Below are 22,266 nucleotides of genomic sequence, written 5' to 3'. Positions count from 1 at the left end.
CCGTCCACAAATCTCTCCAGCGTTTGACACTCACTATCAACAAATTCCATCTCTCTGTGAGGGAGGCAGCAATCTGAAACAGCCTTATTAGGCCACAGGGCTTGGGGACCAGGGTGGGCTCTGCACCTTATGGCCACTTTTCATTTGGAATCATTTGGTCGACTAAACCTCTCCGTTAAAAAAAAAAAAATTTAGGACTATGATGAGACTTTCACATGATAGAGTTTCTAGGCTGAAAAGAAATGGCCACAGAATTATGGACCATTTTCTTCCTCATATCCTGTCACACAAATCCATTCAAATTTCCCTTTTCCCTGCCCCCCCTTCTGTCTCTCCCCTCTGTCCCTCCCTCCCTCCCTCCCTCCCTTCCTCCCTCCCTTCCTCCCTTCCTCCCTCCCTCCCTCCCTCCCTTCCTTCCTTCCTTCCTTCCTTCCTTCCTTCCTTCCTTCCTCCCTCCCTCCTTCCCTCCTTCCCTCCCTCTCTCCTTCCCTCCATTCTTTTCTTCTCCTCCCTCCCCCTTTCCTCTTCTTTCTCTCCTCCCCTCTCTTCCTTCTTTCCTTTCTCTCTCTTTTTCTTTCATTTTAAAAATACTTTAGCCTGCAGAGGCTCACCCAGTTTAATTTCAGCAAGTTCACAAGCCTGAGATGTTTCTCTCTTTCTCACCTTTTCCCCTGTCAGCACTTACTGGATTCTCCAAAATGGCTATTTCAGTTTAAGCAGACACAGAGGGGGAAGATCCATATTCTTGTGACTTACATAAGGAGTTTGAGCCTTGACCAAGTACCCAGTAAGTCTTGAGTTTGTCTCTAATAGTATATAGCTGAAGGAGTCTCTGAAATGACAGGATTTATGGAGGTGCCTAGAAGTACATTCAATAAGGAGGAAAAACACCAGATCCATTCTGAAAACTTCTCACCCACCAGCCAGTTGCCTATTACAGGGCATTGTTAGTGCAGCAACTTATGTATAGTAAATAGTCAGCCCCTAACTTATTCACTAGTATATTGTGGATTTTTTTTCAAATGAAGCCCCCTTTTGGGGTAACTTTCATGACTTATGAAAGAATCCTTTGCTCTGTTTCATCAGAATCATCAGTTCTTATTGAGGTTCATATTGATCAAGGGTATTTTTCTTCAGAGAGTGGGGATGTGCCTCCAAACAGCTAATTAGATTAGTAGCACCAACATTTCCATCAAAGAGGAAGATAACTGAGTATTGCCTGATTTTAGTACAGCTACCACAGGATGCTCCAGAGACACTACTTAACATCAAAATAGAAGGGAAGAGAGAGCAAGAGAGAGTGTACAAGGAAGTACACAAGAGAACTCAGGCTTCATGGGCTTCTGAGCACACAGCCAGCTAGGGTATTGGGACCACCCAGAGATACCCCGTCAGCCCCTGCATTCCCCACAGAGGACGTTATCATAAGCCCTTGGAATTTGTCAGGGGACCCTGCGAGATTATCTAATGATCCTGGAATCCCCTATACAGTTCCCACACCAAATAACTATCCTTCTTCTCCTTGGACTATTCCAATAGGGGGGTCGTCACCACCAGAGATGGTTTCACACTCTTAAATGGCTCTGAAAATGATTTTTTTTTTCATTTATTCAGGCTCTGAGTTTCATTTACTGAGCTTATACTATATGACAGGCAGTGTACTTTGTACTGGGGATACAGCAGTGGATGAAACAAATGGGATCCCTGCCCTCCTGGAGTTTCCATTCTAGTGAGGGGATAGATAATAAAGGAACAGAACTTTCTCCACCCAGCTCTATCACTCTCTATGCCTTTGCCCATGGGTTTGTGGTGCCCAAAATGTAACCCAATGACTCGGGAGGGTTTTGCTTGATTTATGAGGTCAGGGCAGAACTCCTTTATTCTGAAGACTAGACTCTTAAGAATGCAACTTACGACCAATTTTGCTTTTTGTTTCACTGGTGATATGGTTTGGATTTGTGTCTCTGTCCAAATCTCATGTCAAATTGGAAGAGGGGCCTAGTTGGAGGTGATTGGATCATGAGGGTGGATTTCTCCCTTGCTATTGTCCTGAGAGTGAGTGAGTTCTCATGAGGTCTGATGGTTTAAAAGTGTGTGGCACTTTCCCCGTTGCTCTCTCTCTCTCTCTCCTGTTCCACCATGGTAAGACGTGCTTGCTTCCTCTTCGCCTTCCGCCATGATTGTACATTTCCTGAGGCCTCCCAGTCATGCTTCCTGTTAAGCCTGTGGAACTATGAGTCAATTAAACCCCGTTTCTTCATAAATTACCCAGTGTCAGGTAGTTCTTTATAGCAGTGTGAAAACGGACTAATACAACTGGTCACATTATACATTGACTTACAGTGACCTGACTGTCAACAAACACCCCTAAGCCTTCCCCCTGTTCCCCACTTTTAAACATGTTTTACCATTAGGCCAGTTTTCTCCTGTTTTATATTCGTGCAATTGATTTTTTGGACCAAATTACAACATTTTACATCTATTTCTGTTAGATATTATTTTGCTAAAAATACTCTGTCATGCCAGTCTATTGAGCTAGTTTTTTTTTAATTTAGGAGGACAGAAAGCCCTTTGCATGTATTCAGGGGTCTGTTTATAAAACTTGTAACACTGGGCTATCACAGAGAGAAACTTGGTCTTAGTCAAAAGTTGAAGGCCTGACATCCAAGATGTCATAAGAGTTTCACTCATGGGGTTAAATTTTTTTTTAACAAATGAAGCAGCAAGGCAATCACATTATGCTTTGGCTCAGTAAAATAATGCAAGGAACTCCCAAACATGTTATAGATAACAGCCTTCTTAGAAAGATCCCCAACTGCTCACCATGTGGTTGAATTGGGGCTGGGAACTTGAAACCAGCAGGTCTTTGTTAGGTAAGAATGGGGGAAGGGAGTTTGCAGAGGCCAAGTTCTCAAGGCAATGGGACATGATTGGCAAAGGTGCCCGTGACTGCTTGCTCTTGGTATGAGTTGCATGAGCTAGGGCATCTCCTTGTCTTATTTGCATGGCAGGGCTGGAGGCTACACTGTGACTTGGCATTCATGGAACAACAAAATGACCAGTCAGTTATTCTGTGTTCCACGGAGGCCAGTCAGAGCAGGTTCGTTGGTGGTGTGCTCAGGGACTGGGATCCAGTGGCTTGTGCACTCAGCCAGCTAGGCAGGCTGGCGAGATGGGCAAACACCTCAAACCTCACCCACTCCCATTCCCACCCCTACCCAGCTCCACATTCTTGAGGTTTTCGTTCACCAGACCTGAATGAGAGACTGACTGCCTGACTGCTAATTATTCCTGGAAATGGCATGATACGAAGTCTGCAAACATTTTCTGCAAACATTGACCCACAAGAGGCGAGCTGTTGAATTCTGGAAGCTGGGAGGCAGGAGGTGGGAGGGGGCTCGGGAGGCATTCCTCAAGCATGAGGCAGTCGGGTCCCTTTGCCTGCTGATTTCTGCTGTAAGGTCAGCAGGAAACAGATGCAGGGAGGACAGTCCCCAAGGTGGCATGGGACCACCCAGGGGTGTGTTGGGCTTTTCAGGTGAACGTAGGAGGCTGGGCTGGGAGCTCCCAGGTAGCAAGAGCCAGATTGTTGGTGCCTTTCTGTTGTCACACACACACACACACACACACACACACAAAAGTTTCAGCTGCCACCCAGCCAAACTTTGCTTGCACACATGTTTTCCAGAGACAGAGACAAAAATGTGTTTCTCAGGGTGGGGGTGGGGTTGGGAGACTGGAGTGACAGTTACATTAGCCGTATGCAGGGCCATCCTCATCACCTCGGCATTTCCTGGAGATGGTTGCAGCCTCCTGTGAACCCCAGCCAAGGTTCTTTCGAGATCCAGGGCAAGCCCCATGGCCAAGAGCAGGCTGGCCTGACTCAGAGGGAGAAACAGAAGACTTCGGGGAGAGTAGCCAGGCTGTGTAAGGCCCCTCCACCACCAAGCCCACCGCCTGCTTCAGCTTTGTATTCCACTACTGCGGGCCTCCAGCTCCAGAAACACCAAGCTGCCCCAGCATCCCACTCACACTGGGCAGTTCTCAGCCACTCTGCTGCTGCTCATGCCCCTTCCCCCGTCCCAACTGCTCTTTCCCCACTGCTTCTCTCTCCTAACTCCTACCCATTCTGCAAGGCTTCCCTCTGGGAGCACCTCATTTGGAAAGCCTTCCTGGATTCCCTCTGTCTGAGTTTGGCCTTCTCCTCTGTGCTCCCCTACAAAGTGTTGTGTTTTCTCCAACCACAGCATTTCTCACTCTAGAGAATAAGAGCTCACACTCATCTCCAGCTTACAATGCGCAAGTCACTGTTCTACCTTCTTTACACATATTAACGTCAGTATCTTGATTTTATTGATGAGGGACCTGGGAAATTCAGAGGTTAAGTAACTTGCCCAACATCACACGGCTAAGGAATGATGAAGTCAGGATTTGAACCCAAGCTGTCTGGCTCCAAAATATATCCCACTGGAAAGTGAACTCTTTGAGGGCAGGTTAGTCAAATCATCCCTGAATTCTCAGAGTGGGCACTCCAGAGATGTGAGTGGACTTAATTGAATCACATGAAACCAGGAAGACTGTAGGGAAGATCCTGGAAAGATGGGATGGGCCAGAAAAAGAGGTAGCCCCTAATAACTCACATACCTGTCCCTCCTACCCCTGTGGATGGATATTCAGGTCTAACAGACCCTGTTGTGGGTGATTTCTAGGGAGCACAAAGGCCAGAACAATACTAGAGGCCCCATGTTGGGAGGCAGCCTCTGGGAGGCCGTTTTCAAAGGCCAGACCCATTTTTGCTGGGCCTGCCTGCTCTATTGCCACCAAGTGTAGCCACGACTTCTCATTTGGTTTTGGTTAAAGACCACAGTGTACTTGCTCACTGGGGGAGGTGGGTGAGGTGGGAGAGGGCTTGGCTCCGCTTTGTTTGGAGTACTCACACTTAGCCCATCCTGCCCCAATCTCAGGGAAATTTGGAGGCCAGGAGGAAGTCTTTCCCTGTCCTAGAATTTTCTGTCTTCAGCCTTGAAACCTTTGTATGAAAGCCTCACCTGTGTGCAATTACTATAGACAAGTGTGAGCTGGACATTATGGCTGTATTTAGACCCATCACTACTTCTTCCCAGGGCCCTTAGAGGCCCTTTTGAGGAAACAAACAGACATCCCTTTAAAAAAAAAATAAAACTACAACATGATACCCAGGATCCAGAATACTGAATTATAAGTCTGGGCATCCAACTCTAGACAGAGTGCCTCTGGGTGTGGGTACTGGAGTAAGACTGAGTGGACTGACATCTTAGCCCTACCATTTGATAGATGTGTGACTTTAGGTTTAGAGTTGTGCAACCATCATCACTAGTTCCAGAATGTTGTCATTACTCCAGAAGTAAACTGTACCCATTAAACAGTCCTTCCCATTCTCTCCCCACTCCATCCTCTGGCAATTCCTAATCTCTTTCTGTCTGTATGGATTTCCGTATTCTGTATATCTCATATCAATGGAATCATGCATATGTGATTTTTGTGTCTGGCTTCTTTCACTTAGCATCATGTTTTCAAGGTTCATCCATGTTGTAGTATGCATTAGTCCTTCATTCCTGTTTATGGCTGAATAATATGACTATACCACATTTTGTTTATCTATTTGTCTGTTGATGGGTATTTGGGTTGTTTCCACTTTTTGGCTATTGTGAATACTGCTGCTATGAACATTGGTGTACAAGTGTTTATGTGGATCTATGTTCAATTCTCCTGGATGTGTATGCACCTAGGAGTGGAATTGCTGGATCATAGGGTGACTCCACAGTTAACTTCTTTTTTGAGACAAGGTCTTGTTCTGTGGCTAGAGTGCAGTGGTGGGGCCTTGGCTCACTGCAGCCTCAAACTCCTAGTCTCAAGCAGTCCTTCTGCCTCACCCTCCTGAGTAGCTGGGACTACAGGCATGCACCATCACACCCAGATTTATTTTTAATTTTTTTTGTTTTTTTTCAGACGGAGTCTCGCTCTGTCACCCAGGCTGGAGTGCAGTGGCGTGATCTTGCTCACTGCAAGCTCCGCCTCCTGGGTTCACACCATTCTCCTGCCTCAGCCTCCCGAGTACCTGGGACTACAGGCACCTGCCACCACGCCAGGCGATTTTTTTTTTTTTTTTTAAATAGAGATGGGGTTTCACCGTGTTAGCCAGGATGGTCTCGATCTCCTGACCTCGTGATCCACCCGCCTCAGCCTCCCAAAGTGCTGGGATTACAGGTGTGAGCCACCATGCCAGCCTTTTTAAATTTTTAAAAAATAGAGATGGAGTCTCCCTGCATAGCCCAGGCAGATCTCAAACTCCTGGCTTCAAGTGATCTTACTGCCTTGACCTCCCAAAGTGCTGGGATTACAGGTGTGAGCCGCTGTGCCTGGTCCATGTTTAACTTTTTGAGGAACTGCCAAACCGGTTTTCAAAGCAGCTGCATATTACAACCCCATCGGCAATGCATAAGGGTTCTGATTTCTCCACATTCTCATAATCAGTTGTTATTTTCCATTGTATTTTTTATTACAGTCATCCTAATAGGTGTGAGGTAGTACCTCACTGTAGCTTGGAATTGCATTACCCTAATTATTGATGTTGAGCATATTTTTATGTGCTCCATTGGGCATTCGTGTATCTTCTTTGGAAGACAGTCTATTCAGATCCTTTGATCATTTTTAATTGGGTTATTTGTCTTTTTACTTTATGGAGTTTTAAGTGTTCTGCATGTAATCTAGATACAAGTCTCTTATAAGATATATAATTTCCAAAAATTTTCTCTCATTCCATGGGTGGTCTCTTCATTTTTTTGGTTGTGTGCTTTGAAGCACAAAGGCTCTTAATTTTCATGAAGTCTCCATTTCATCAAAGAAAAAATAGGTGTATTTTTTCCATGGTTGCTTGTGCTTTTGGTGTCAAACCTAAGATTTACATGTATGTTTATTTCTAAGAGTTTTACAGTTTGGGCTCATGCATTTTGACCTTTGATATACTTTTATTTAATTTTTGCACATGGTGTAAGGTAAAGATCCAGTTCCATTCTTTTGCATGTGGATATCCAGTTGTCCCAGCACCTTTTGTTTAAAAGACTATCCTTTCCCCTATTGAATTGTTTTGATGCCCTTGTTGAAAGTAAATTGACCATAAACTTGAGGGTTTATTTCTGGTCCACAACATTTTTAACTGACAGAAAAGAATGGTCAGATATGGAGGGCCTACAATAGTCCCAATGTCTCAGTTTAGCACACCCAGAAGCCTCTCATCCCTCCATCCCCTCAGTAGAGAAAGAATCGTTGCCCAGGGAAATGCTGGTCACCGACATTAGGTCTAATGACTCAACCTGGAAGGAGATCATGTGGAAAAGTTACACGTGTTTACAGAACCAACCTTCCTTTCCTTGGAAAGTTAGGCTTCAGTGTAGACCTCCATTCCTCTTTCTGAGCATGCTGTTGTGAGTTTAGGAAACGTCTTTTCTTCTTTCCCCTTAGCTGGGAAATTCATCCCATGTTCATCCTCCTAAGACTGTCCACTCTCAGTTTAAGCTATAGTTAGAGCCCAGAATTTCAGAAAGCAGAGGGATTTGGTTTCTTTCTTTCTTTCTTTCTTTCTTTTTTCTTGAAGGAAAAATGCTCTTGCTTGCATCTTCTTTGCCGGTCACACAGCTTCACACTTTGGGCAGTCCCCCAGCAAGTGGCAATGGATTTACTCTGGACATGTCCTTCCCACTTTTGCTGGGAAGTGAGCACCTCACAGTTGCAGCAGACTTCCCAGGATAGAAAGGGAACGTGACCTCCCGCTAGCTTTGGCCCTACCTAGCAACTGACAATCCTGACTCATGCCTTTGGGAGATTCTTGACCTCTTGACTATAGGGTTTCCTGAGTTAGGGAAGGTAGAATGGCAGAGTACAAAGCGGACAAGCTTTGATACCAGACAGCCTGAGTTTGAGTCCCCGATTCTGCATTCGCTTGCTATGGCAGACACAGAGATGCACTGCTTAGATCCCCTGTCAAGAAAGAACCCGCTGACCAGCTGGAAGGAGTGTGATTACTTGACAGCCTCCAGCTGTTAGCTCCTTCAGGGTCTGTCTCAGCTTTTGAGCCAAGGTCATGCTGTTCTTGAGGTGGCCCCTAGCCAATGGCTGATGAAGGAGGTGATACAAGGCCCATTTCCACCACCCAGAAGACTCCTCTAAAAGGCAGTATTTGCTCCAGAGCTCCCTGTTGGGCACAGACTTTGACAGGTCTGCATCACGCTCTGGGCTCCTCTTGCCTGGTCCTGCTTTCTCCCCTTTTCTTTCACAGGTATTTCCCGCTAAACCTCTTGCACTCCCACCTGTCAGAGCATCTGCTTCACAGAGAACTCAACCTGTCTCTCAGCTTGTGTCTTCTCCCCTGTGACAGGGGAATAGTGGCATCATCCCACAGGTTGATAAAAACATTAGAACTAAGTAAAATACCTGCCACAAAGGAGGCATTCCATCAAAGGGAGCTGTTACTACTAGGGAATCTATCATTTCCATAGCTACATCCTAACTTTTAAACAAAATAGAGGTATCCATTATAATCCAAACCTAGAAATAGCCTCAATGCCCATCGACAGAAGAATGGATAAATACATTGTGCTGGGTCCATACAACGGAATTCTAATTAGCAATAAAATGAGTAAATCTCATCAGCATTAGATTGAGCTAAAGAAACCAGGCACACAAAAAACACATGTTGTATGATTCCATTTCTCTGAAGTGCAAGAATAGACAAAACTAATGGGTGATGGTAAAGGCCAGGACTCAGTGGTGATCCTTAGGGGATAATGACCAGGGGCATGAGGGAACCTTCTAAGGAGCTGGAAATGTTCTCTATCTTGATCTAGATTCTGGTTATATCTCTCTCTCTCACACACACACACACACACACACACAAACACACACAGACATACACACACAAACACACGCACATACACACACATACATACTTCAAAATCACAAAGCTTGCAATTAAGGTTAATATACTTTATGCACCTACCTTTGTACGTTATGGCTACATTTTTACAAACGGAAATACAGTGGGGAGTTTTTTTTTTATTAATTAGCATATGTACAGGTTAAGTTTTTCAATTTAGAAAATGCAGAAAAATAGAAAAAAAAAAATCTCCTATGGCCCCACCTCGCAAAGATAACCAGTAGAGACCATTTAGATATTGCATTGTGTTCTGTAGCCCTCTTGGCTCTACTTCTCTATGGTCCTGCTCTGGCTCATGGAGAAAGGAAGCTCTGCCATCATTTCCACCTTCTTGGAAATAGTGCTTCTCACCCCTCTTTCACTCTTTCCCTCAGATAAAACCTGAAGCTTAATAGTGCCAAAATTTCAACGTCCTCATCTGCACATCACATTGCACCGCATCTTCTGGGCTGCTGGCTCCCTTTCTGGACAGCCAGGTCAGGAAGCCAGGTTCACTGTGTCTTCTGCCTTTACAGGAGATGAAATGCTAACTCAGGCCCCAAAGGACTTTCTGATGGGAATGTACCTGATGCTCCCCAAAGATGAAATGGTGCAGGCTTAGAGCAGTCAGAGCAGCCAAGCTTTTTGCCTGGCAGTTGTGTGAATTATGAGAGAAACGCATCTTCCAGCTTGCTTAGATGACCACAAACTGTCAAAGTGACCCTGTAGGAAACATCTCAAGGCAGAATATAATCAAAACCAGGCATGTGAAAAACTGGAGCTTTCTTCCTAGACTGCTGGTTCTCAAAGTGTGGCTCCCGGACCAACAGCATCAGCATTAGCATCTCCGGGGAACTGGTTAGAAATGCAAATTGGGGCCCCCACCAGGGACATAGTGAAAGAAACTCTGGGAGTGAGACCCAGTCATCTGTGTTTTAACAGGCCCTCCAGGTGATTCTGAGGCACCCGTAAGTTTGAGAACCTCTGTTCTAGAGGTTTCTAAATTCCACTGCCAGAGAAAGCAAGGACACATTCACATGTGCTCTGCTCATGCGCATAACCAGTGTCCTGTGTCCTTGGTATGACTTACAGGCACACGCCAGATCCATATAACTTCAAAGTCTCTTGTTCTTTATATCCTGAACCCAAGGAAACACATTTCTTTTCTTTCTTTTTTTTTTCTGTTAGCGGAACAAAGATGAAATATAGCCCAATGTTCCCTCAACAAAAAGATTTATTAATTTGTACTAATGACTGTTTAGAGAAAAACATAAAAACCAATGTCCTTGTTGAATGCTCCTCGAGGGCAAAATGTGGATGTTATCTGTAAAATCAACAAATTTGTCACCAAAGTGAAATGTTATCTTTTCCTGAAGACTTTCCCAGGCAGCTCAAGGCCTCAAGGACTAGACAGCCTCCCCCATCACCATGATCAAATGAAGAGGGTTAGAACTTGCAGCCATAACTCAAATGCCTTAAGATGGCTCAGATGTGTGTTTGTTTTCAGGTTAGGAACTTTGCTCAGAACCCCTGAAGAAAAGGGACCATGAACCTATTCAAAGACTCAAAGAATCCTCTCAGACCTATGCCCCTCCTTACCAGTGTGTTCTGGTAAATGCTTAACAATCTGCGCATGCACGTGTGCACGCGCGCGTGCACACACACACCTTTATTTTAAATGTGTGGCATGTGATCCAAAAATAATAAAATATACAATATTCATTCTTGTAAATTTCATACAGCTAATTAACATTCATACTCATGCTTTAGTTCATTTTTACCTAACTCTTGTATCCATATCCAACCCAAGGTGGCAATTAACAAACAAGCATGATTCTGACGTAAGTATTGGTTGATACATTGGTTTACATTTATGATTAAGACAAAAGCAAAACAACAAAATGCATGTCAAAATTTCTCTGATTCACATAGTGACATAAATGACTTCTTTACTAAATCAGATAATCGTCTTTAAATACTGGAAGGATATTTCCTCAAATTTTTTGTGTTGTTTACAATATAACAGCTACAGAGACAACACAATTTTCAAGTTTCAGCTGTACTATTAACATTTCTTCCATCTTTCTTAAGCCTAGTTCAGGGGTGGTCAAACATATTTTGTTAAAGAGCCAGATAGTAAATATTTTAGGCTTTTTTGTTTGTTTGTTTGTTTGTTTGAGACAGGGTTTCGCTCTGTCACTGAGGCTGGAGTGTAGTGGCATGATCTCAGCTCATTGCAAACTCTGCCTCCCAAGTTCAAGCAATTCTCCTGCCTCAGCCCCAAGTAGTTGGGACTATAGTCGTGCATCACTATGCCTGGACGCTTTTTATGTTTTTTTGTAGAGATGAGGTTTTATCATGTTGAGCAGGTTAGTCTTGAACTACTGGGCTCAAGCAATCCACCTGCTTCAGCTTCCCAAAGTGCTAGGATTACAGGCATGAGCCACTGCGCCTGGCTAAGCATTTCAAGCTTTGTGGCCACATAGTCATTTTTTTTTTTACAACACTTTAAAAATGTAAAAATCATCCTTTGCTTGTGGGCTACACAAAAACAGACTGTGGGGAAAGTTCTCAACTCTTGGTCAAGACAATCAACACAACAATAGATTAAGCACTGCTTTGTAGCATTTGCCAGTTTCCGTGACATAAATAGTCCTACCATGGCCAACTTCAGGCTACACAACTTGATGTCACAGAATGTGGAGTTGGGAAGAGATGCCCAGTGGCAGAACATTATATAGTATTTCCACTATACTGATACAAAAGATATAAGTAACCTCAAGAGCATGGATAATAGCAAAATGTAGTAAAATAATTAGAAAGGGATGAGTTTCACATATGTATTAGCTTTGTGGGTTTTTTTGGTTTCGTTTTTTGAGACAGGGTCTCATTCTGTCACCCAGGCTGGAGGGCAGTGGCATGATCGTAGCTCACTGCAGCCTCGACCTCCTGGGCTCAAATGATCCTCCTGCCTCAGCTGGGACCACAGGCGTGTGGCACCACACCCAGCTAATTTTTTTAAAATTATGTTTTGTAGAGATAGGGTCTCCCTATGTTGCCCAGACTAGTCTGGAACTCCTTGGCTTGAGTGATCCTCCCGCCCCAGCCTCCTAAAGTGTTGGGATTACAGGCATGAGCCACCACGCCCAGCCAAGCTTAGTTTTTTCATATAATTTATTTAATTGCAAGGTTATATAATTTAATTTCTAATAATGGCTGAATTTAACAACTCAGCTCTCAAAATTAATTTGTCTCTTGTGAGTTGGTATGAACACACCACTGTGACCATAACAAATTTCAACCTGTTTTGTTGGGAGGTAGGTAAAAAGAGAATCTTCACTCATTTTGGTCCATTATTCCTTGTAACAAAAGAATTTACTACAGGGTTTCTTTGAAGCTGGGAGTTTCCCTGGCTCTTCTAAAATAGGAAATGATTTTAGATGTTATTTTTACGTATTTTCAAAAAGAGGTCTGTCTCTATTCTAAACTGCTTCCTGACCACCTTTTGCTTCCAAATAATGAGAACTATTTAAAGGAAAAAGGAACTACTGTAGTGTGGTTTTAAGAAAAGCACATACTTTGCTCTTTCAGAAGTAGTTACACAATACTTCTGCCCATAAACTGGGGAAGAGTTAAAATAGCTTTCCAAGGTTCCTCCCAGGGCTGTGATTTTCCTCTCATCTGCTCAGGTAATGCCACTCATGGTGCTCATTCATTTATTCAGCTATTTGAGCATCTATCAACTGCCCGCCAGTGTACTGAGCTCCAGGGACACAGCAGAATGCAAGAGAGAAATGGCCCCTGCTGAATAAGTAATTATGCAGATTATTATTTACTTATACTTTACATTAGTACCTTAAAGGAGAGCATATAACATAGCGGCCTGATCTATTCTGGGAGGCTCAGGATGTGGCATTTAACCTGACACCTGAAGAATGAGTAGAAAGCCATGCCAAGGAAGAGACAAAAAGAAGTAGAACACCCTTCCTTCCAGGTGATGGGGACATCCTATAGGATGCTTGCCCAAAGCACAGGTACACATACAATACATACACAGATACACAGCATATGTTTGATATTAAAGTTCAATGGGGGGAGAAATTAGAAAAAAAAAGACGACGTCTTAAAAGGCTCCTGGGATGAAGGGGATGATAATTTTTCAAAAACAACATTGAGAAACATTGCTTTATATAAACAACTTGGTGCTCTTGAGCTATTATCACAGCAGTGGCAGAGCTAAGAGGCTGACTCCTCCCATGAGGACTAGCTACAGACCTGCAGGCTCCAGAGGCTGATACTAAGACAGGAAGTTAGAGGACTCATGGTTTCCCACAACTCCAGAAAATATCCTCTGTTATCTTTCAAATACTGCCTCTTCCTCGTTCTCTCTCTTCCCTCCTTCTGGAACTCCAACTGGACACTTACTGGAACTTCTCATTCTGTCCTCCATGTAGCTTAGCTTTCTTTTCTTATTTTTCTTTTTCTTTTTTTCTTTTCTTGAGACGGAGTCTCACTCTTTCGCCCAGGCCGGAGTGCAGTGACGCGATCTCGGCTCACTGCAAGCTCCGCCTCCAGGGTTCACGCCATTCTCCTGCCTCAGCCTCGCCCATAGCCCGCCACCATGCCTGGCTAATTTTTTGTATTTTTAGTAGACATGCTGTTTCACCGTGGTGTCGATCTCCTGACCTCGTGATCCATCTACCTTGGCCTCCCAAAGTGCTGTGATTATAGGCGTGAGCCACCGTGCCCGGCTCCTTTCTTATTTTTCATCTCTTTATTCCTCTGCTCTGCATTCTGGATAATTTCCTCAGCTCTATCTTCTGGTTCACTCATCCTCTCATCAACTGTGTTTAGTTTGTTGTTTAATCCCTCTGTTGAGTGTTCTCTTTTCCATTGCAATGCCTATATTTCGGTTCTTTTTTGCATTCACCTGTATTTTTCAAACTATTCTATTCTTGCCTTCTAGTTTCTATTCCTTTTTAAAACCTCTTTCAGCCAGGCACGGTGGCTCACGCCTGTAATCCCAGCACTTTGGGAGGATGAGGCGGGTGGATCACCTGAGGTCAGGAGTTCAAGACCAGCCTGGCCAACATGATGAAATCCCATCTCTACTAAAAAATACAAAAATTAGCCGGGCATGATGGCAGGCACCTGTAATCCCAGCTACTCAGGAGGCTGAAGCAGGAGAATTGCTTGAACCCGGGAGGCGGAGGTTGCAGTGAGCCGAGATCGTGCCACTGCGCTCCAGCCTCGGTGATATAGGAAGACTCTGTCTCAAAAAAAAAAAAAAAAAAAAAAAATCTTCGAACATTTTCAGCATACTTATTTTAAAATCCCTTTTAGATTTCCCTATGAGCTGTGGTTCTTAAGGTATGAATTCTTCCATTGATTGCACTAGTCTTATGGTGGTTTATTTCCTCACAGACTTAGTAAGTTCTAGCTATGCATTCATCCTGAGTCATAGATACAAACACAGATTCATGTGCTATATACCACCTGGGTTTGAATTCTGGCTCTGCCACTTAGTACCTGTGTGTTCTTAGGTAGGTTATTTAATCTCTCTGTTCTTCAGTTTCAGTATCTGGAAAACAGGGCTGTTTTACAAATGAGTTATTAGGTTGGTGGAAAATGACTGCAGTTTTTGCCATTTATTTCAACGACAAAAACCACAATTACTTTTGCATCAACCTACATAATATAAGCCAAGCACTTAGGACAGTGTCTGGCACATAATTAAGCACTTGGCTAGTGTTATTACTGTTATTTGGCAGGAATTGTTTTACCTTGGAGTCTTGTGTACTTTGGGTTATGTGACTGCCTACTCTCAGCTCAAAGTGGCCAGTACACTTCTGAACTGTGTTTTTTCCCCCATCCCCACTTATGGGCCAGCACTTCCCACTGCTAACTTTCCATAGGAGCTCAGATTCCACTCCCGTTCCCACCCTGCCATTCAAACCCTTCGCCCAGGATGTGTGACCACCTTTGGTTCTTCTGTAGGCTGTATAGTTACTGCTATGGCTTTGAGCTCTCTTTTCATTTCTGGCACTAGAATATGTTTATTTTTGCTTCTGCTCTCTATGACAGATTTAAATTTTTCGAAAAACAATGTGTTTGGAGCAGGAGAGGAGCTTCCTGCAACAGCTCAGGCAACCATACTGACGAGCAATCCCTAAAAATTCTTTTTTTTTTTTTTAATTTTAAGTTTCGGGGTACATGTGCAGGTTTGTTATGTAAGTAAACATGTGCCATGGTGGTTTGCTGCATCGATCAAACCATCACCTACGTATTAAGCCCAGCATGCATTAGGTATTTTTCCTGATGCTCTCCACCCCCCACAGCCCCCTGAGAGGCCACAATGTGTGTTGTTCCCCTCCCTGTGTCCATGTGTTCTCATTCTCCTTGAACATTCTTCCTGAAGAGGCTTACCTCTCATTTGGCAGTGGGCTCCTTGAGAGAACTCAGGACAAAGGCTGGATTCCTGGCGGGAAGGAATATATATTATTTGTTTTTGTATTCCCTGTGCCTGATATACTTGATATATGTTTACTGAATAAAGACATGAAAGACTACCTTGGCAACAGCAAGCACTACAAGTGGCCAGCTCACTGCTTGATTTCTCTAAGAATTACCACCACCATGTTGTAACCCTCTACCCCACCCTTCTTCCTGTGAATGAGCTCTGTCAAGGTGACATGGTTTCTAACACATGACAGTAGGTATCATTCAATCACTGATGATCTCAAGGGTGAGCAGGTTTCTTTTACTCTGTAAACAAAATGCCAAACTGGGAAATGCTGCAGAGGCCACATATTATTCTGACTTTCAGAGTATTGTTTCGAAAGCACCAGAATAAAATGTTAAGCAGGTAGCTGATGCAATCTGGCAAAGTCAGTATCTAGCTCTATTTATATAAAGACACACACATATATCAAGCCATCAGAAGGATTTGTATAGAGAGTGACTCTCCTATGAAGGTAAAGGCCACCCCCTTTCAGTTCCAGTGACTGAGATACATTTTTCCAATCCCGGGGGCAAATACAGACACAGCAAGTTCCTTCTTCCCTTTGGAAATTTGGCAGGTAAGTCAAGTCTGTCTCTGTTGCCACATTCTTTCAAGATTTTATGACTGTGCACATGGCCTGTATGAAAGCTTCACTTAGGTCACCTTATGTCTTGGCAGCCAGTATGGTATATGACGATTCAGGAAGACCCTGGTGTTTCCCAGATGGGGCCAGATCTGGCCGTGCAATTATTGCCCTCCAGCTGGGAAATGTGACATGGGGGTGATGAAGTGGCTGCTGAGAAGGAGGCAGTTAGACTCTGAATTTGGTCTGTTCTTTATTTAAATCTAAAGATTGAACACACACACGTAGATCTAAAATCAATATCATACACACACACACACACACACACACACACACACTCACACATGCACCACTCCCCAACTGCACAGGGTATTTTTTTAGGGATTCATGTGGATTCCCCTTAACACATATTTCCCAGTCTAATTGCCTATTCTTTCCCCTGTTTACATGCCATCTCATCATTCTCTCTTCCTTTACTCTCCTACTTATCTTTATCATTGCTTTTAACTGTGTGTTCCCATTAACCCAGATGATCAGTTTCAGACTCTTTGAGAAAGAGACAGGGACCCTAAATCCATTGTGAGCTGCTTTGTCTCATTCTCTCCCATGACCACAGAGAAGCATGTCTCTGTACCTTGATTCTCAGAGGAAACAGAGTCAGAAGCTACACCACCACTGGTAGCACAATGTTACTCTCCAGATGGACATTCTCATTTATAAAAAGAGTACTAGAATAAATTGCATTCTAATCCCAACAGCTCTAATAACTTGTCCTTCATTCTGTCAATATACTGATCACTGTTACTACAGAGGCAGCAGGGAACAAATATGGGCTCTGTATTTAAACAGACTTGGGTTCAAGTTCCAGCTTCAGCAGTTAATAGCTGAGTGACCCTGGGCAAGTTGCTTATCCTCTCTGAGCTTGTTTCTTCATCTGCTAAATTGGCATCAAGTAGAATATACAGACAGTCCCCAACTTGCAACTGTTTGGCTTGCAATGTTTTGACATTATGACAGGTTTATTAGGGTATTGAATGCATTTTTGATTTATGATATTTTTGATTTGTGATGGGTTTATCAGGACATAGCCCCATCATAAGTCAAGGAGCATCCATATATTCAAAGTGCTGGATACATAATCGGTGCTCTATAAATAGGTAGAATTACTATGATTATTTGGATGATGGTTGCAACCCTTAGTCCTTCCTGTCTCACTGGAGTTAGAGACAATCAGAGTTGAAAGGAGGACTCTAAAGATGAGTAAAGCATCTTCTCACGGTCAAGTGCCAGCTCTGAGCTGCTGAATGCTCAGCATAGCACTGGCTTTCTAAGAGGCTCTAGGAGAAACAATGGGTAGACCTACTCCTGCTCTCAAAGGGCCCTGGCCATCCAAATGAGCAGATAAGATGAAAATGTCCACAAATGTTAAAAAAGGAAAAAAAAAAAAAAAAAAAAAAAAAGGCTGGGCATGGTGGTTCATTTCTATAATCCCAACACTTTGGGAAGCCGAGGCAGGATTGTTGAACCCAGGAGTTCAAGACCAGCCTGAGCAATGTAGGGAGACACTGTCTCTACAAAAACTAAAAATAAAATAGTCAGGCTTGGTGGTGCACACCTGTGGTCCTAGCTACTCAGGAGGCTGAGATGGGAGGATCACTTGAGCCCAGGAGATCGAAGCTGCAGTGAGCTATCATCACTCCACTCCACTCCAGCCTGGGGGACAGAGCACAACCCCATCTCAAAAAAGAAAAGAAAAAAAAGATGAAAATGTAAATATGAGTGGGCAATAAGACTAGTATCTGCTAAATTATTCCCTGTAGGCCACAAGTGCTGTGGACATTCAGAGAGGGGGTGCTGCTGTGAATAAGAAGTCCTCCTGGAGGAGGCAAGGCTCCAGCTGAGACTTAAAGAAAGGATGAGGCTTGGAGTGACCCCTAGAAAAGGTGGGAGCTCTGTGGGCAAATGCTGGTCAAACTTGAGAGGTAGGGACAACTGTTATTTCCAATTTACAGATAAGAAAATGGAAGGCCAGATAAGCCTAGTGACTTCTCTAAGGCCACTCAGCAAGTAATTGGCAGTGCTAGGATTTAGGTAGAGATCTGTCTCTGTCTGGTGTTGAAGGCTATGTTCAAAGCTGGCTCTGACTGAAGAAAGATGGGAAATAGACAATAGCCATCGATGGTTTTCCAGATAGGAGTGACATAGAAAAGGCAGTGTGTTTTCTATATTCACAGTGCAGCAGGTGTTCAGGGGAAGATTCTGGCACTAGAGGGGTCAATTAGGAGGCAGTTGCAATACTTTAGGGCTGAGGTATTGAAGGCCTGATCCAGGGTAGGGGCATGGTGGGACTAGAGAAGGCATTAAGCCGTTAGGCATGTCAAAGGGCAAATTCACAGACTTGGGAACTGGCTGAATATGAAGAAAGAAAGACAGCAGGATGATTAAAGAATCTGATATGGGAACCAGAAGACTGGGCAATGCTGCTACTAGGCATATTGGGATAGCATACTCATTTTAAGGTTGCTGTTTATATAAAACAGAGCCTGGTTTCTTTTATTACTATTGCTATTAAATCTTTTAATTTTTTTGAAAAACCCACATACCATGAGAAAACAGACAAATTCAGAATATGAGATATTCTACAAGACTAGCCTGAACTCTTCAAAAATTCAGTGTCACACACAAAAATTAGGAGCACACACTGTTCTAGATTAAACGACACTAAAGGGACATAAGTAGATGCAATACACAAACCTTGGTTTTGGATTCTGGATTTTACAAAGCTACGAAAGACATTTGGGGAATATTGGGGCAATTTGAATATGGAGGATTCAAAATTAAATTATATTAGGAGATTATTGTTTATTTTATTAGCTGTGATAATATTTTGTGGTTAGGAGGGAGAATCTTCTTATTCTTTAAAAAGTCATTCTGAAGAATTTAGTGGGAATGTGTTATGATGCCTGTGACCTTCAAATATGTGTGTGTGTGTGTGTGTGTGTGTGTAAATAGACTGATAGAAACAGAACTACACAGCAACTATGTTGAAATGTTAATTGTGGAATCTTGGCGGTTATATGTATGTTCATCGTTCTACTTCTTTGATCTATTTGTAAGTTTGAATGTTTTCAAAATAAAAATTCTGGAAAAAATAATGCATGAACATTGTGAAAAAAAAAAAAACAGTAAAAAAGGGTATGGGGGGAACCCTTCTACCCCAGACACCCAATATGCCTTCCCAGGAGCAACCACTGGTCACGTTTCTTGAAATTTTATCTGCATTTTACAAGCCTATGTATGTGTTTGTAAATTCTGTTAAAAAATAGGTTCATGCTATGCATCTTTTTGTTAGCTACAAATAGACTCTCTTATCTATTCAACTGGGAGAGTAGTTAGTTAATTAAAAATCAGTAAAAGTGGAAGTGCTTGGACCCACTAGGGAGCCGTGACCAAGTGCATCCAGAATACTGTGGGTATCAATCAGTGCATTTTACACAGGAAATGCAGAGCATCCTTTAATTGTGAGAGTTGGCCCCATAGACATCAGCTAAGCGAGATTCCACTGTAATGGCGGCAGCCTGCTTTTTTTTTCACTTCAGGAGCCTTCCTGGAGGTGTCAGGAAGGCCTAGGTCTGCCACCATGGCCCCTGAGCCACTGGTAGAACTTTCAGGAATGAGAGAGATGAGCTATTGGGCTTGGGGAGAGGTGAAGTCAGCAAGTGCATGAGGGGCCTGGGCCAGGACTCTTCTCGTATGAACCCCACAGGCATACCCTGACTGTTCCATATAACCATGTGTAGATCTGTCTCATTCTTTCAGTACAGTTTTTAGGATGAATTGCTTTTAGGATGAGTATGGTTTTAATCATATTGTGCTTCAGGTGATGGTGGAACATCTGGGTAGAAAAAACATTGCCTAGGCTTACTGAACTTGCCTGATCATAAGAATCATTTGGGTATTTGTCTAACAAGCTTTCCAGCTAGGGCAGTGCTACCATACGCAGTTGGAGAACCAGGACTGGGGCTCCAGTGACAGGACCGCACTGAAGGAAGGAAGCTCCACTAACGGTACTAGTTAAAGGCATGAGAATAGACAGAGAAGGCAAGACGCCTGAGAAATGCTGAAGTCCAAGGACGGAGCCCACTAACTCCCATACGAGCTTCTTTCCCCAACCCCTCCCCTCCAGAGATGATTGCCTCCTTTTGCAATCATTGGGGTCACATTTCCAAAGCATGTGCAGCTTTGAATATGAAAACCTTCCCTAACTGCCAGCACCTGGGCAAATTCAAATCACATACTTGGACTCCTCCTTGCAAATGGGAAGGATGATTGGAAAAATGTGACTCCAGAAACCAGATCTGGACTGAACTGAAATTGCCTGAAAAATGAAAGTATTGGCACAATTAACAAAAAGGGACTGGATTCCTTTATTTATTTTATTTATTTGCAGCTAAATCCTACACAGCTTGCAGACCTTGGGAGACAGCCATCCTTTTATCATTCCTGATATGGACTTGAATTTCTAAGAAATGACTTTTTTAATGGTCTGTGGAATTGAACTCCTACTAGAAGCAGTCCTAGGACTCCCAGTCACAATGTTTTAAGAACAATCCTGAGACAAGAGCAAGAGCTCTGAGGGGACTTGAGTGCCCACAGACCCATGAAGCCATGTGCTGACCTCAAATTGATCTCTTCAGGTGTCCTAGAAAACCCAGCTCTGCGCTTAACTCACCCTCTGCATTGGGACAAGGTAGAGCAAGGCCTGATGTCATTTTAGGGACCCACAATGGCAGAGGACTGCATTGGCTTGTCACACTGCCTGAAATGTTTGCATTTCAGTGTGAAGCACTGAAGTCCCCTGTCTTCTCTAAATCAAAGTGTCTCAGAGGTAAAGACAGGATCTCTAATTTTTTAAGACAAGCAGCTTTTCACTTAAGGTTAAAAACCAAATGGAGAAGGGTGGGTAGTGATGTGTCTGGGTTTTGTTGTAAACCTGGAGGGTGAGCAGGTGGTTAGGAGAGGGAAGGGTGTCAAGAAGGCCCAGGCCTTCCCTGAGCCACTGGTAGAACCTTCAGGAATAAGATTGATGAGCCATCGGGCCTGAGGAGAGGGCCTGGGGAGTGTGTATGAGGGGCCTGGGCCAGGACTCTTTTCATATGTGGCCCCACAGGCACACCCTTACTGTAATGATTGTGGAATCGGGAAGCCATCACCACAGTTTCCAATTCCTTACCACTATTATTACCATGACTGTGCTGAGTGCATGTGCTTTGAATTTTCAGTGAGCCTGCTAGCCCTGGGACACTTCTACCTGCCCCGTTATGTGTGACACAGACTGACGGACCACAATAGCAGAGAGCAGTCGTAGGCCTCACATCTGGGGGATCAGGCCTCAAGGATTTTGCGTGACAGTTTATTCCAGCTCTTCCATGTCTCTTAAGAAATCCACAATTTTGATTTTCTGTAACCACCCCCACCCCCCGCCCCATGCTTTTAAAAGCACATATTATGTGCCAGATGCTAGAGGAAGCATATTGGATATATCATTTATTTAATCCTTACCACAGCACTGTGAGGTAGATGTTATTGTTAACCAATTTTACAGATGTGGAAACTGAGGCACAGAGAGATTAAGTAACTTGGCCAACACTGCTCTGCTCCAGCAGAGCTTCTGGAAGTCAGCTGGCCGGCTAGACTCTTTCAGATTACTTTTCCTAACCCAAGCCCACTTCTGAATTGTCTCTCCCTATTGATTCAACCCCTGTGGTGAGGGGTTTATCTTCAAATGAGGTTTCCTGGGATAGCCCTGCTGTGGAGTCAACCTGACCAAGGGCCAGCTGCACCACTCACCTGGGGGCAATTGCCTGTAGAACCAGAGAACAGAAATAAGAAACTTCACTAGGGTTGGCCACAAACCACAAGATCCTCTAGAAAGAAGGACCCCAAAATGTCCGTGAAGACCAATAGTCGGATTACTGACCATGCCGCCAGAGAAAGAAAGTGCAGCCTACCAACTACCCATCCAATTTGAGCCACATGACTTGCCAACGTGGGTGTTTTCTGAGGAAAACCTTCAGTTCACCCAGCAATTCCAGCCTAAGCTCTTTTCAGAGTCTGCCTGAACTAGCTAGATAGTTGCCTCTGGGTCACTGTAACCCAAAAAGGCTTAATTAAAATCAGGAAATAGGCTCAAGTTCCTCTGCTGCAATACTATAAACTTTAGATAGGTCC

General features: G+C 43.7%; 1 protein-coding gene across 3 annotated transcripts in view; it reads left to right on the top strand.

Annotated features, from left to right (window-relative positions):
• PLAC1 (placenta enriched 1) overlaps positions 1-22,266 on the top strand; it is a 198,513-nt gene that overhangs the window by 90,192 nt on the left and 86,055 nt on the right. The window lies entirely within an intron of this gene.

Source organism: Macaca fascicularis, chromosome X (assembly GCF_037993035.2).
Source record: "Macaca fascicularis isolate 582-1 chromosome X, T2T-MFA8v1.1".
NCBI classification, from domain to species: domain Eukaryota; kingdom Metazoa; phylum Chordata; class Mammalia; order Primates; family Cercopithecidae; genus Macaca; species Macaca fascicularis.
The sequence above is the reverse complement of the archived record's forward strand: the minus strand, read 5'-3'. Positions and strand labels throughout refer to the sequence as shown.